The sequence below is a fragment of the Lontra canadensis genome, unplaced genomic scaffold, assembly GCF_010015895.1.
Source record: "Lontra canadensis isolate GAN:19392208 unplaced genomic scaffold, GSC_riverotter_1.0 scaffold7, whole genome shotgun sequence".
Classification (NCBI taxonomy): Eukaryota; Metazoa; Chordata; class Mammalia; order Carnivora; family Mustelidae; genus Lontra; species Lontra canadensis.
The window spans coordinates 5,433,399-5,447,329 of record NW_022631001.1 but is presented as its reverse complement, the minus strand read 5'-3'; positions in this window follow the sequence as shown (position 1 = coordinate 5,447,329).

Here is a 13,931-nt window from a genome sequence, read left to right as displayed (position 1 = left end):
ATCCTTTGAGTACGATATAGTGTCCTTCCTCATCTCTTATTATAGTCTTTGGCTTAAAATCTAATTGATCTGATATAAGGATTGCCACCCCTGCTTTCTTCGGATGTCCATTAGCATAGTAAATTGTTTTCCACCCCCTCACTTTAAATCTGGAGGTGTCTTCGGGTTTAAAATGAGTTTCTTGTAGGCAACATATAGATGGGTTTTGTTTTTTTATCCATTCTGATACCCCGTGTCTTTTGATTGGGGCATTTAGCCCATTAACATTCAGGGTAACTATTGAGAGATATGAATTAGTGCCATTGTATTGCCTGTAAGGTGACTGTTATTGTATATTGTCTCTGTTCCTTTCTGATCTACTAGTTTTAGGCTCTCTCTTTGCTTAGAGGACCCCTTTCAATATTTCCTGTAGAGCTGGTTTGGTGTTTGCAAATTCTTGCAGTTTTTGTTTGTCCTGGAAGTTTTAATCTCTCCTTCTATTTTCAATGATAGCCTAGCTGGATATAGTATTCTTGGCTGCATGTTTTTCTCGTTTAGTGCTCTGAATATATCATGCCAGCTCTTTCTGGCCTGCCAGGTCTCTTTGGATAAGTCTGCTGCCAATCTAATGTTTTTACCATTGTATGTTACAGACTTCTTTTCCCCAGGCTGCTTCAGGATTTTCTCTTTGTCACTAAGACTCGTAAGTTTTACTATTAGGTGACGGGGTGTGGACCTATTCTTATTGATTTTGAGGGGGGTTCTCTGAACCACCTGGATTTTGATGCTTGTTCCCTTTGCCATATTAGGGAAATTCTCTCCAATAATTCTCTCCAATATACCTTCTGCTGCCCTCTCTGTTTCCTCTTCTTCTGGAATCCCAATTATTCTAATGTTGTTTCATCTTATGGTGTCACTTATCTCTCGAATTCTCCCCTTGTGGTCCAGTAGCTGTTTGTCCCTCTTTTGCTCAGCTTCTTTATTTTCTGTCATTTGGTCTTCTATATCGCTAATTCTCTCTTCTGCCTCATTTATCCTAGCAGTGAGAGCCTCCATTTTTTATTGCACCTCATTAATAGCTTTTTTGATTTCAACTTGGTTAGATTTTAGTTCTTTTATTTTTCCAGAAAGGGCTTTTATATCTCCCAAGAGGGTTTCTCTAATATCTTCCATGCCTTTTTCGAGCCCGGCTAGAACCTTGAGAATCGTCATTCTGAACTCTAGATCTGACATATTACCAATGTCTGTATTGATTAGGTCCCTAGCCTTTGGTACTGCCTCTTGTTCTTTTTTTTGTGGAGAATTTTTCCGCCTTGTCATTTTGTCCAGATAAGAGTATATGAAGGAGTAAGTAAAATACTAAAAGGGTGGCAACAACCCCAGGAAAATATGCTTTAGCCAAATCAGAAGAGATCCCAAATCGTGAGGGGGAGAAAGGGGATAAAAAGGTTCAGAAAGAAAAAAAAAAAAAAAGAAACAATTAAAAAAAGAAAACGAATAAAGAAAAAATATAAAAAGGAAAAAAATATATGTATATTAGATAAACTAGTTAAAAAACGTTAAAAAAGAAAAGGGTAAAAGTTAAAAAAATAGCAGAAGAAGAGAAAAAAAAATTGAAAAAGAAAAAAAATTAAATTAACTGCAAGGCTAAAGAATCATGGGGAGAAAGCCATGAGTTCCGTGCTTTGCTTTCTCCTCTGGAATTCCGCTGCTCTCCTTGGTATTGAAACTGCACTCCTTGGTAGGTGAACTTGGTCCTGGCTGGATTTCTTGTTGATATTCTGGGGGAGGGGCCTGTTGTAGTGGTTTTCAAGTGTCTTTGCCCCAGGTGGAGTTGCACTGCCCTTACCAGGGGCCGGGCTGAATTATCCACTCGGGTTTGCTTTCGGGAGCTTTTGTTCCCTGAGCACTTTCCGTAGAGTTCCAGAGGACAGGAATGAAGATGGCGGCCTCCCAGTCTCTGGCCCGGAGTAGCCGAGAGCCCGGGGCCCCACTCCTCAGAGCACCCTCAGAGAACAGCACCCAATTACTCCCGTCACCCTGCCTCCGGCCACGCTCCGAGCTGACCAAGCCTGTGACCAGTTCAAGGTAACCCCGAGCTTAGAGCTCACTCCTCGGCTCTGTCTCTGTAGCCGGCTTCCCCGTTCTAATACCTGTAAGCTCTGCGACACTCAGACACCCCCAATCCTTCTGTGACCCTGCGGGACCTGAGGCCACGCTGACCCCACGTGGGCTTCACCCCGGTTAAGCCTCTGGAGCGATGTCCCTCAGTGGAACAGACTTAAAATTCCCGATTTTGTGCTCCGTTGCTCCGCCACTTTCGGGGAGCCAGCCCCTTCCCCCGCGGTCTATCTTCCCGTCGCTTTGGATTCACTTCTCCCCCGGTCCTACCTTTCAGAAAGTGGTTGATTTTCTGTTTCTAGAATTGCTGTTCTTCTTCTCTTCGATCTCCCGTTGGATTTGTAGGTGTTTGCAATCTTTAAATAAGCTATCTAGCTGATCTCCCGCTACCTGAAGTAGTCTCAGCCTGCTACTTCTCCGCCATCTTGACTCTTCTCCCGAGCACGTGACTCTTGATCAAGGGTTGTGAGTTCAAGTCCCTCATTGGGCATAGAGTTTACTTAAAAAAAAAAAAATAGATGAAGAACAATTAAGATAATGTACTGCCAACAGAAACACAAAATTTTCTAAAGGAAATTCTTCAGGCCAAAGAGAAATGATACCAAAGATGGACATTAAGGATAAAGATTAAGAATGGGAAATATGGGGCACCTGGGTGCTCCAGTGAATTAACTGTTAGACTCCTGATTTCAGCTCAAATCATGATCTCTTGAGTCACGAGATCAAGCCCTGTGTCAGGCTGAACCCTCAGCAGGGAGTTTGTGTGAGAATCTCTCTCTCTCCCTCTGCCCCTCCCCTGACTCATGTTCTTTCTCTTTATCTAAAATAAATAAATAAATAAATCAGAAATATCTGGGTAATTGTTAAATTATTTTCTCTCTTAATTTCTTCAAAATATGTAAGACTGTTTAAAGCAAATATTACGACATTTTCTGTGGAATTTATAGTGTATGTAATATACATGAAAATTAGAGCAAAGCATTTGTCAGGGATTCATTGTAAATGGGACTATATAATTGCAAAGTTTGTATATTTTATGTGAAATGGTTCAAAATGAATTCTAAGAATCTTATTGTTAAAATATCATTATTATCCCTATTTTATAGATGAACAAAGTTCTGAAGCCTAGGGAATTTAAAAATCCCAAGGTCACAGGAAGCAGATAAGGGACTAGAGTTTAGGTAAAATTCACTTTGATGCCATCACTATGCTGTGATTCTCCGTGAATAATTCATGAAATTCTCACAACAAGCCTTTGAGTTAAATGTTGATTGGAGATTGGCCACTAAGTGTGTACTTTTCTATAGGATTCTCAGTTAAATTCCTCTTTGGTCTGGAAGTCCCCTAACACTCACTCACCAAAATTTAATGATCCTCTCCCAGATTCCAGAAAACAAATGATGTTGGCAAATTATTGTAGTATACTTCAATAAATCACTCTGCAATCTGTGCATTTTTCCAAGAAAGCTCTATTTCAAACTTATTGCAGCAGTATAATATGCTTACAAACAGTGTTCGTTCTTTCCTTTCCTTTTAATTTAATTCCAGTATAGTTAGGATACAATGTTATTTTAGTTTGAGGTGTACATATAGTGATTCAACAATTCTATACATAACCCAGTGCTTATCATGATAATAGCACTCATAATCCCGTTTGCTTATTTTACCCATCCCCCACTGACCCTCTTTTCTGGTAACCATCAGTTTTTTTCTCTAAGAGTCTGCTTTTTGGTTTGTCTCTTTTTTCTTTGTTCATTTGTTTTCTTCCTTAAATTCCACAAATGAGTGAAATAATATGGTATTTATCTTTGACTTATTTCACTTACCCTTATACTCTCTAGTTCTGTCTATGTCGTTGCAAGATTTCATTCTTTTTATGGCTGAGTAATATTCCATTCCATATATAGAGCCCATCTTTTTTTTTAACTTTTCAGGAAGATTTGATTTATTTATTTGACAGAGAGAGAGATAGAGGACAAGAGAGGGAACACAAGCAGGGGGAGTAGGAGGGGTAGAAGCAGGCTTCCCAATGAGCAGGGAGCCTGCCCGATGTAGGGCTCAATCCCAGAACCCCAGGACCATGACTCAAGCTGAAGGCAGACGCTTAATGACTGAGCCACCCAGGCACCCCAGGAAATAGCTTTACTATCCATTATAGAGTATTACACTACTACATAGCTATTCAAGATCTCCAGAACACATTGTTAAGCAAAAACAAACAAAAATGTCAAGTAAAATATATTTGATTGATATGTATTTGGAAAAAATTAAATACACTTATATTCATGAATATATATGCATATTAAAAGATCTGCAAGAACAAGTATCAAATTAGTAATCATTATCATCTCTTGGAAGGGAAAATTAGTTGGGTTGAGGAAGGTAAGTATGAAATGAAATTTTAACTTTCTTCTCCATATATTTTGATATGTTCTAAACTTTTAATATCAAGCATGTATTTATGTAAGTCGAAAAGCAATAGAGGCAAATATATTATAAAGATACCTATAAATCTTTAATGATAATCATCATTAATATAAAACATTATTATTATAACAAACAATTCTGAAAGTTCTTTTATATTGCATTATCTTTGTATTGATTGTATGTATATTTATTTTATATAATATCACACTGTGTCTTTACAACAATCCTGTGAGGTAGGTAATTAGGTAGATACGATTATCCTCATTTTATTGTGGAGGAAATATCCTTGAGTAATTTGCCATACTTTGCATTATTGTATTTACTGAAAATCCAGTCTTTTGTAATCATGAGATAGAGGCAATCTAATGAGTCTGTCATATAAGCAGTTTATAATTGTTCTTACACAAAAGACAGGCATGTGGCTTTCATACATTCTGCAGGGTTTTCAAAGTTTTATCAGTCCTATAGACTGATAATTTTCAAGAAAACCAAGATAATTAGAATGATCTTAGGGAATCATGATATAATTAAATAAATAAAATATAAACATACTTTATCAACAATACGATGCTATGCAAATAGTAATTATCATAGTGGCCTCTGTGAAGTAGCAGATGGCTCGACAGAGCTACAAAACCTGAGCAGCTTTACTTCTTCCTATGTGTGTGTGAATTTTGAGCAGTCATCCTCCCTGAGCTCCTGTAAAATGTCACTCAGATTCCATGTTCTCCCCGACTTCCTCCATGCTGAACACACATACATATCAGAATGTGAGAATGAAGTGAGATGATCCGTGTAAAAACATCTGGGACGGCACGTGGCACATTAAATGTGTTCTGATGGTAGTTCTCTATGTAATTCATTGAAAGAACCAAGAAACACAGTACAGGGGGAAGGAGAACAGATGAAAGAACTGAGGTTGAGGATTGCTGGAGTTTGGGCAGTAAGTGAAGACCCCAGCGTCTAGTTTTTTCTATTTACCGTGGGGACCTGGTAAACAGGATCAGTAGACTGAACTATCTGAAAATACATTTTGTTAAAAAAAAAAATCTCTGTGTTTGAATCTATTCATCTCGTATTTTCAGATAATATAATCTCTATGATTGTGATTTAATCTAGCAACGGTCACTTTAATGTTGAATAAGTTAAAATTGTCCGTTTGATCACTGTTCCTAAACTACACATCTGTGGACATGTTGCCTTCCATTTTTATTCATTAAAATTACTTTTGCATTCATGGCATTTTCATGACTGCCTGATATATGACTTCAGGCATTGGGAAGCAGATAAAAGGTTTCTGGCAGCTCGGGAAGGATGAATTTGTCTTGGAAAAGATTACATCTTGATGTATTGTTATTGAATCTCCTGGAAAACATTGTATGAACTGTCAAGCTTTGGTACCTGTTTGCAGTGTCTGATGTTAGGTATCTAATGTATATCACATTTATGTGATGTGAGTTGCTGTTACTTTCAAGGTCATCTACTGCATTTCTGCTCCAACTCATGATAACCATAGAGGGAGTGTGAGAACAACCACATCTTCCTGACTTTAAAGTTTGTGTTGGTACTGAAAACTAATAAAAAACCTACTTATCTTCACTTAGGGCTGCAATCGCTTTGAAACATTCCGATTTGAAGATAAAATTGAGTCAAAATAACATGATGTCTCTTTTTGCTTCTTTCTATCTTGTCAGAGCCAGATGATTTTAACAACTTTTCTATCCTCATATGAGTGTTCTCACACCTCTTCCAAATCTTTGTTCAAATGTCTCCTTCTCTGGGTGCCTGGGTGGTTTCAGTTCAGGTCACGATCTCATGGTCCTGAGACCAAATTCTCTGTCCTGCTTTGAGCTCTGGAGGGAGTCTGCTTAAGACTCTCCCTCTCCTTCTGCCCCTCCCCACCTAAAACAAATGCATAAATCTTTAAACAACAACAACAACAACAAATTGAAAATTGTTTCCTTCTCAAGGCCTACCTTGAATATCCTTTAAAAATTTCCTATACGCTCCTCCATTCATATCTCCCTTACCCTCTCCTATTTTTTTTAGTAATGTTTGTCACCTTCTGCTTGTCATATCCTTTACTTATTTATTCTGTCTGTTGTTATAAAGAGTCACTAGTAATCCTTGCTGGTTTTGCCCACTGATATGTCCCAAGCAGAGAAGAGTGCTGGGTACAAAGTGGGCATTCAATAAATACATGTTTGAATGAATAAATGAATAAACATGTCTCATAAGAGCCTCCAAGAAAATTCTTGACTTGATGTGATAGTACTCATGAGGACACCAGCTAATCACAAGGGAAAAGGGTGTTCACGCTTAACAATATTTTGGGTGAGTGATGACTTTCTGAGGAATATGCTCTCTAAGCAGCACCAATTTTTATTCTTTCTTCTTTCCAGGCAATATGTCCATTTCTAGGTTTAATTCTAAAATGCCTGTTCTGGCACCCAGGTGGCTCAGTCGGTTAAGTGGCTAACTCTTGATTTTGGCTCAGGTTATGATCTCATGATCGTGGGGTGTGGCTCCACACTCACTGAGGAGTCTGCTGGAGAGTCTCTCTCTCTCTCTCCCTCTCTCCCTCTGCCCTTCCCCCCAATAAATAAATACATCTTTGAAAAATAATACAATAAAATGTATGTTCATCTCTTTGTAATGCTTTCACATTATTCATGATTTATAATACCCTGGTAGCTTAAGTAGAACATCTGTGCAATACAACAAAGATGAAAAAACAAACAACGTTCTTTGTATCACCCAAAGAAAGATTTTCAGATCCCTGGGTCTAAATTCCAAAGTTTGGATTCTACCATCATAATGCTGTTTTTAAATGTTGTTCATATACTCTGAAAGACTTAAGGCAATTAGATAACTGAATTTTTTTTAAATGGAAAAACAAAGTAATAAGAAATCTCAAAAAACAGTGACATGCTTAGGAGTAATTCAGTGGCACTGAAGAAATGCAAGCAGAAAATGCCCCCCACATCCCCCCAGCATTTCAGGGCTACGGTTTCAAAATATGGAGAATTTATATATGCGTTCCCAGGTCACCAGGATTTACATAAAGGAAACTTGCTTAAGTGAAATTGAGGGGGAAAATAAGAGATGAGTGCAAACAAGCTGGAGGGAGGTTAATTGTGAAGTGCGCTTTCAGGAGTTGTACAAGGGCCAAATCTCCTTAATTAAATCTTTGGAATCAGTTTCAGTTTTAATAAATTTATTCCCTACCAAAACCAGATTAATTAGGAATATTCAAACAGGTCAAAACTGATTCAATTGGCTTAACGAACAAAGAACCCAAACTAAAAAGAGAAACAAATAAAGGATTTTAATAATCCACATTTGCTCAAGAACAAAGGAATTCACTGGACTGTTGTCCTCTTCCTCTACATTTTATTTTTATAACTATTTATCAAAGCCCGACTTTTTTCACAAAAGTTGAGAGGTGGCTTATGACAAAAGATACATGAAATTAAAACAAACGAAATGGCAAAAAAGGACCAAAAAATTATACAAAAAGAACCTTATGAGAACCTTCAAAGTTTCTCTGAAATAAACCTTAGATTTGGCCCAAAGCCTCCTGGCCGCCTTATCTAAAAGTAAACACATCATCAGTTGTATCGTTCTCATTATCAAAAGGAAGAATCACATGAGTTTTTGAGAAGAGACAAAAGCTTTTTATAGCACTGAATTATACAAGAAAGAGCTCCCTGAAATTTTATATAAAAGATAGAAAGTGATTTCTAAAATAACATTCTCAACAGCATTTCTATAGTAAGTGCACTGGCTTATTTTATATGACTACTTCTTTTTTTAATTTAAATTCAATTAGCCAACATGTAGTATATCTTTAAGGTAGTGTTTGGTTCATCTGTTGCATAACACCCTGTGTTCATTAGATCATGTGCCCTCCTTAATGCCCATCACCCAGTTACCCCATCTTCCCATCCCTCTCCCTTCTGCAACCCTCAATGTGTTTCCCACAGTCAAGAGTCTCATGGTGTGTCTCCCTCTCTGATTTCTTCCCATTCAGTTTTGCCTCCATTCCCCTACGGTCCTCTACATATTCCACATATGAGTGAAACCACATGATAATTGTCTTTCTCTGATTGACCTATTTCACTTAGCATAATCCCCTCCAGTTCCATCCAAGTTGATGCAAATGGTAGGTGTTCATCTTTCTGATGGCTGAGAAATAGTCCATTGTATTTATGACTATTTCTTGTAATATAATTTTTAAAGTACAAATGGGTGATCTGATCAGAAATAAGTACAAGTTGCTTTGGGAGCACCGAATAAGGATACTCAGGGCTAGGTCTGTGGTGCTTCCTTGAGACGATATAGGACCTTGAGATGTATGAATTAGCCAGGTGACGACAGGCAGGAAGGGCACTTGCAATAGAATGGACTGTGGGTCAGTGGAGTACTCTGATGTTCATGTAGTTATGACATAATTAATGAATAATTTCTTGTTTATACAAGTAACTCAACAAAAGATACAACTGCTACCATTCTATAAACTTCAACTGAGTAATCCCATCTCAAACTATATTTGGCTTGGTTCCTACAAGAAGAGATGAAAATGGGAAAAAAAAAAAACTACATGTGGGTCACATAGTGTAATATGCTCACAGCTGCCCTTCAAACCCTGGCAACATTTCTAAAATACAGAAAGGCCCTGCGATGGGTTTGGGAGAGCCTGGAGTCCTCAAAAGACCATGAATTAGGTTCTTCTTTAGAGGTTAGAGCTTCAGGTTTCCCTCACTCTGTTTCTCTCATTTGAAAGCTTTAGTTTCTTGATATTATTATCTGAAAACTATCCCATATTTTATGAGACAATACTCCTCAAAATTCTTTAATCTCTGTACTACTGTACTCAGGCAAAGCAAATAAATATAATTTCTGGGAAGCCTGATGCTGACCTTGAAGAGAAATCGGTAAAATATCAGGCTTTTATTAACAATTACAAAGTATTTTTTTACTACAAATATGAATATATCACTGTTTGCATTTCGTAGAAATGAATACTCATTTAAAAGCCAACCAGAATGCATTCTTCGATTACATTACATAGGACAGCATTTGCCTACCCATATCAAAGGATATGAATTGGGTTATGTGCAAAAGGTCATGCAAACTAGGAAGTTTCAGTTTTAAAAAAGTAAATTAAACAGCTTTGTCTGCTACAGAAAAATTTCAAAACACCATGGTGTCATATATCTCTAAGAATGCCTTCTAGTACTTTCCAACCTACTTTGACAATGGAAACCTTTGTTTGACTGTATGTTGCAAAGACCCAAACTAGTAGTTCATGAAATACACCTTGGGAAGCCGAGTTTCAAGAGGAAGAATTATACATAGTGGTAGAAAATCTTGCTCTTGGACAAAGTCTCTACGATCTTTGAATCCAATTGCGTCACTAATGGACTAGTAGCAAATATTCATAAACTAGCCTCTGACTTTATATTGCAATGGGAAGAGGGGCATCATATTTTTGGAAAAATGTAGAGTTAAATCAATATTCTTTCTAAAATATGGACTTTCAGGAATGGAGCACCACATGCTTTAACTTTTAAAGCTTAAGGTAGTTTGAGCATACTTCTCTGAGATGAAATAGGTCCTGATATGTTTTGAATTTTTAAAATAAAAGCAAAAACCAGATAATACTTCTATGAAACATTTTATGTGTTTAATAACTCGCATCCAGTTATTAGGTTCAGTTGAATCTGGAGGATCAGTTGAATTTGGAGATCCACATTTTTACCTATTTTTTTTTGAGATTATCAGTTTTCCTCTATGTCATAAAGAAAGCTCATGTCACTGCACAAGTGCAAGTAAGTTCTTCCAGAAAGAAAAACTGCTTATGAAACATGCCAATATTTTATGCTCCAACTGGGACATCTGTGCAAACAATTGACATTCAGAACTCCCTGGCACACATTATTTTATAAGCCTTTGCATATTTAGCTTTCAAACTCTATTATTGTATTTAAAAGAAGTGAAACTTTTTTTTTTGCCCAAATATTATCCACCACCTTTGAAATGCTAAAGTGAGAGCCTTTGAAATGAGTTTTGGAAAAAATCTTGAATAATGCACATCATAGATATGTAACACTGAAATGAATTCACTCAGTCACTGCCCTTTAACAGCTGTGTTTCTTCTTATAACCTTTAATTTTAATATTTGCTACTGTATTTTAGTGTAGCTACACAGCCTTCTCTATGAATATGCTTTCTGGATTAGATGGGGATGCAGAATAATTTTCCATAATAAAGTAGTCATCTGGATTGAATTGTCAGAATCTAATCCTCACAACAGCACTCTTATTGGTTTTGTGAAATGAACAAAGACATCTACTTTGACACACTCAGAGTAGGATTAATACATCCTTCAAATCTCCTGATCACTCCAAAGATTAACAAAAAAAATCGCTGCTAACTTTAACCAAAAGACCAGATGTGGAATAATCTCCTGTTTTTCCAGTGAGTGTTGAAAGGCAGAATTAAACAAATGGAGACACATATATATAAATGAGGTTTACATATCCATCTTTCTTTATATATATTTAACTTTGCTTCAGTAGTTTGAAAAGTGACATATTGCTTTTCAAGTTAGAATGATGAATAAGTAATGAGTAAAAACTACTTTGAAGACAATTTATGCTATATTCACTCATATTGGAGATAATCTTTCTTAATATTTAAGTTTTATATTTTCTCAGGAACAAAAGTTAAAGATCAAGCTTCTTTTTCCAGCATGCATAACCTCTATGCTATTCTATTCTCAACTCACATTAGTTCCTAAACAATACTTTGCAAAAATCAAAATCTTGGTCCAATTCCTTAATGTTTAATAGAGTAGATGTTTTCCTATATGGTATGAATAGAATTGATGGTCAGTTAATTTAAGAAAGAAAATAAAATTGGATTAAGGAAATTATACATATGTATACATGCACTACCTGCCTACAAATATACATTAAATGTTGAAACTTAAAACATAAAATTTAAACATTTTATAGCTTATAAATTGCCTTCATTCATAAATCTTTTGATGTTAGTACCAAGGCTTTTCTTTTTAGTATGGTTTTGCTGATGGGAGGTCTCTGAAGTCTTTCTTGCATGAATCACATACATAATGTATCTTCTGTGATTTCAAGTTCTGATTTCATTAAAATGGAATGAAAACATAAAACACGTTCAAAGCAATCCAAGTGCAAAATCCTCGTACTTAATGATAGATGGGCTGATTGATTGCAATTCCCCTTCTGTCTGCCACATAGTAATCTGACAGCATTTAAAAATTGTTTATTGTGAAACATCAAATACACAAAGTGTCAATAAAAACATAGCTATCATTTGAGGAATAAAAATATAACTAACACTGATGTATAACAACCAGGTTAAGAAATGTAATATTACTAGTACCTTAAGACCCCCTTTTGTTCCACACCCAGAGGGAACCATTAGGCCAACTTTAATGATAATTATTCTCTCAGTTTTCTTTACAGTTTCACTGTCCCATATATGTCATTAAATAATATTTTTATTTTTTCTTTTTATTATTATTATTTTTTAAATAAACAGACTAGAGGTGTAAGCATGTTTCTGTGACTTGCTTTTCTTCTCTTTCCTAAGGGTGCACCCAAATGAGGGGGGAGGACACTTCACGTGAAATTCTACAGTCAGGTTTTGTTGTTGTTGTTTTGAATACACAGATTTTTATGAATACAAATCTAAACTCATATGAATGCAGACTTTTGGTTATATGTTTTCAAGGAAGAATTTTTCCCCTCTGTAACATGACAGGATTTATTTCATTTTCACCCTTACTCTGATGGAGTACCAATTTTTAGAGGGGATCTTATGATAGAATCCTCCCCTTTAACATGCCTAGTCTGTATATCCTGTCCCTCACACCCTGTGAAGTTACCACAATACAGGTTCAAGTTCGCCAGAGTTCAGCAGAAACTGTCAGAGGCAAAGCTGGTGTTGATACTTGCATATGTCCAGGGATTCCTGGTTTTACTTCATTTCTGGGCATGGTATGTTAATCACCTTGGTGACAACTCACTGACCTATTTTTTAAATGCCTCTGTACTTTTTTCTTTCTAAAGTAGATTTATTGTGATTTAAATCACAGGCCATAAAATTTATTCCTTTAATATGTCCAATCAATGATTTTTAGTACTTTTAGAATTATTCAATCATCACCACTATCTAATATGGGGACACATTCTTCATCCCAAAAAAGACCCTTTACCTGTTAGCAGTCAACTTCCTCTCCTCCCACCTCCCTGCCCTCGACAATCGCTAATTTACTTTCTGTCTCTATGGATTTGCCTCTGGACATTTCCTAGAAATGCAGTCATAAAACACATGGTCTTTTGTGACTGTCTCCTTCCACTGAATTAATGTTTTCTAGGTTCTTCAATGCTGTAGCATGTATCAGTACTTCATTTCCTTCATTGACAATTAATAATCCTTTAAAATAATATTTTGTTTATCCACTCATCAATTGATGGACACCGAAATGTTTCTGCTTTCAGTTATTATGAATAATGCTGCTATGAATATTCATGGATACATTTTCGAGTGCATATATGTTTTCACATAAATTCTGTTTAACTTTTTGAGGCACTTCCAGACTGTTTTTTTAAAATGGCTGTAGCATTTTACTCTCCCACCAGCAGTGTATGAAGGTTCCAATTCTTCCACATGCTTGTCAACACTTGCTATTGTCTGTCTTTTTGATTCTAGACATTCCAGTATGTGTGAAGTGATTTTATTTCCCTAATGACTACAAATATTGAGCACTTTTTCATGTGCTATTGATCATTTGTATAACTTCATTGGTGAAAAATTTATTTAGATTGTCCATTTTAAAACTGGTTTGTTTGTGTTTGAGAGAGAGAGGAAGAGAGAGAATCCCGAGCATAGCCCGACGTGGGGCTTGATTTCACAAACCTGACATCATGACCTAAGCCAAAATCAAGAGCCGGACGTTTAATCAACTGAGCCACCCAGATGCACCATAATTGTGTTGTCTTTTCATTATTAAGTTGTGACAATTCTTTATACATTTTAGATACAAGTCCCTTATCAGATATACGATTTGCAAATATTTTGTCCCATTCTATGGGCTATTTTAATGGTAAATTTTAAGTGAAAACTTGACTGGGCCACAGAGTGCCCAGATTATACATTATTATTGAATGTGTATCTGGGGGCATTTCTGGATGAGATTAGCAATTGAATCAGTGGACTCAGGAAAGTAGATTGCCCTCCCCAATGTGAGTGGGCATCATTCAATCTCTTGAGAACCTGAATAAAACAAAAGAAGGAGGAAGAAGGATTTCTTTCTTTCTTTCTTTCTTTCTTTCTTTCTTTCTTTCTTTCTTTCT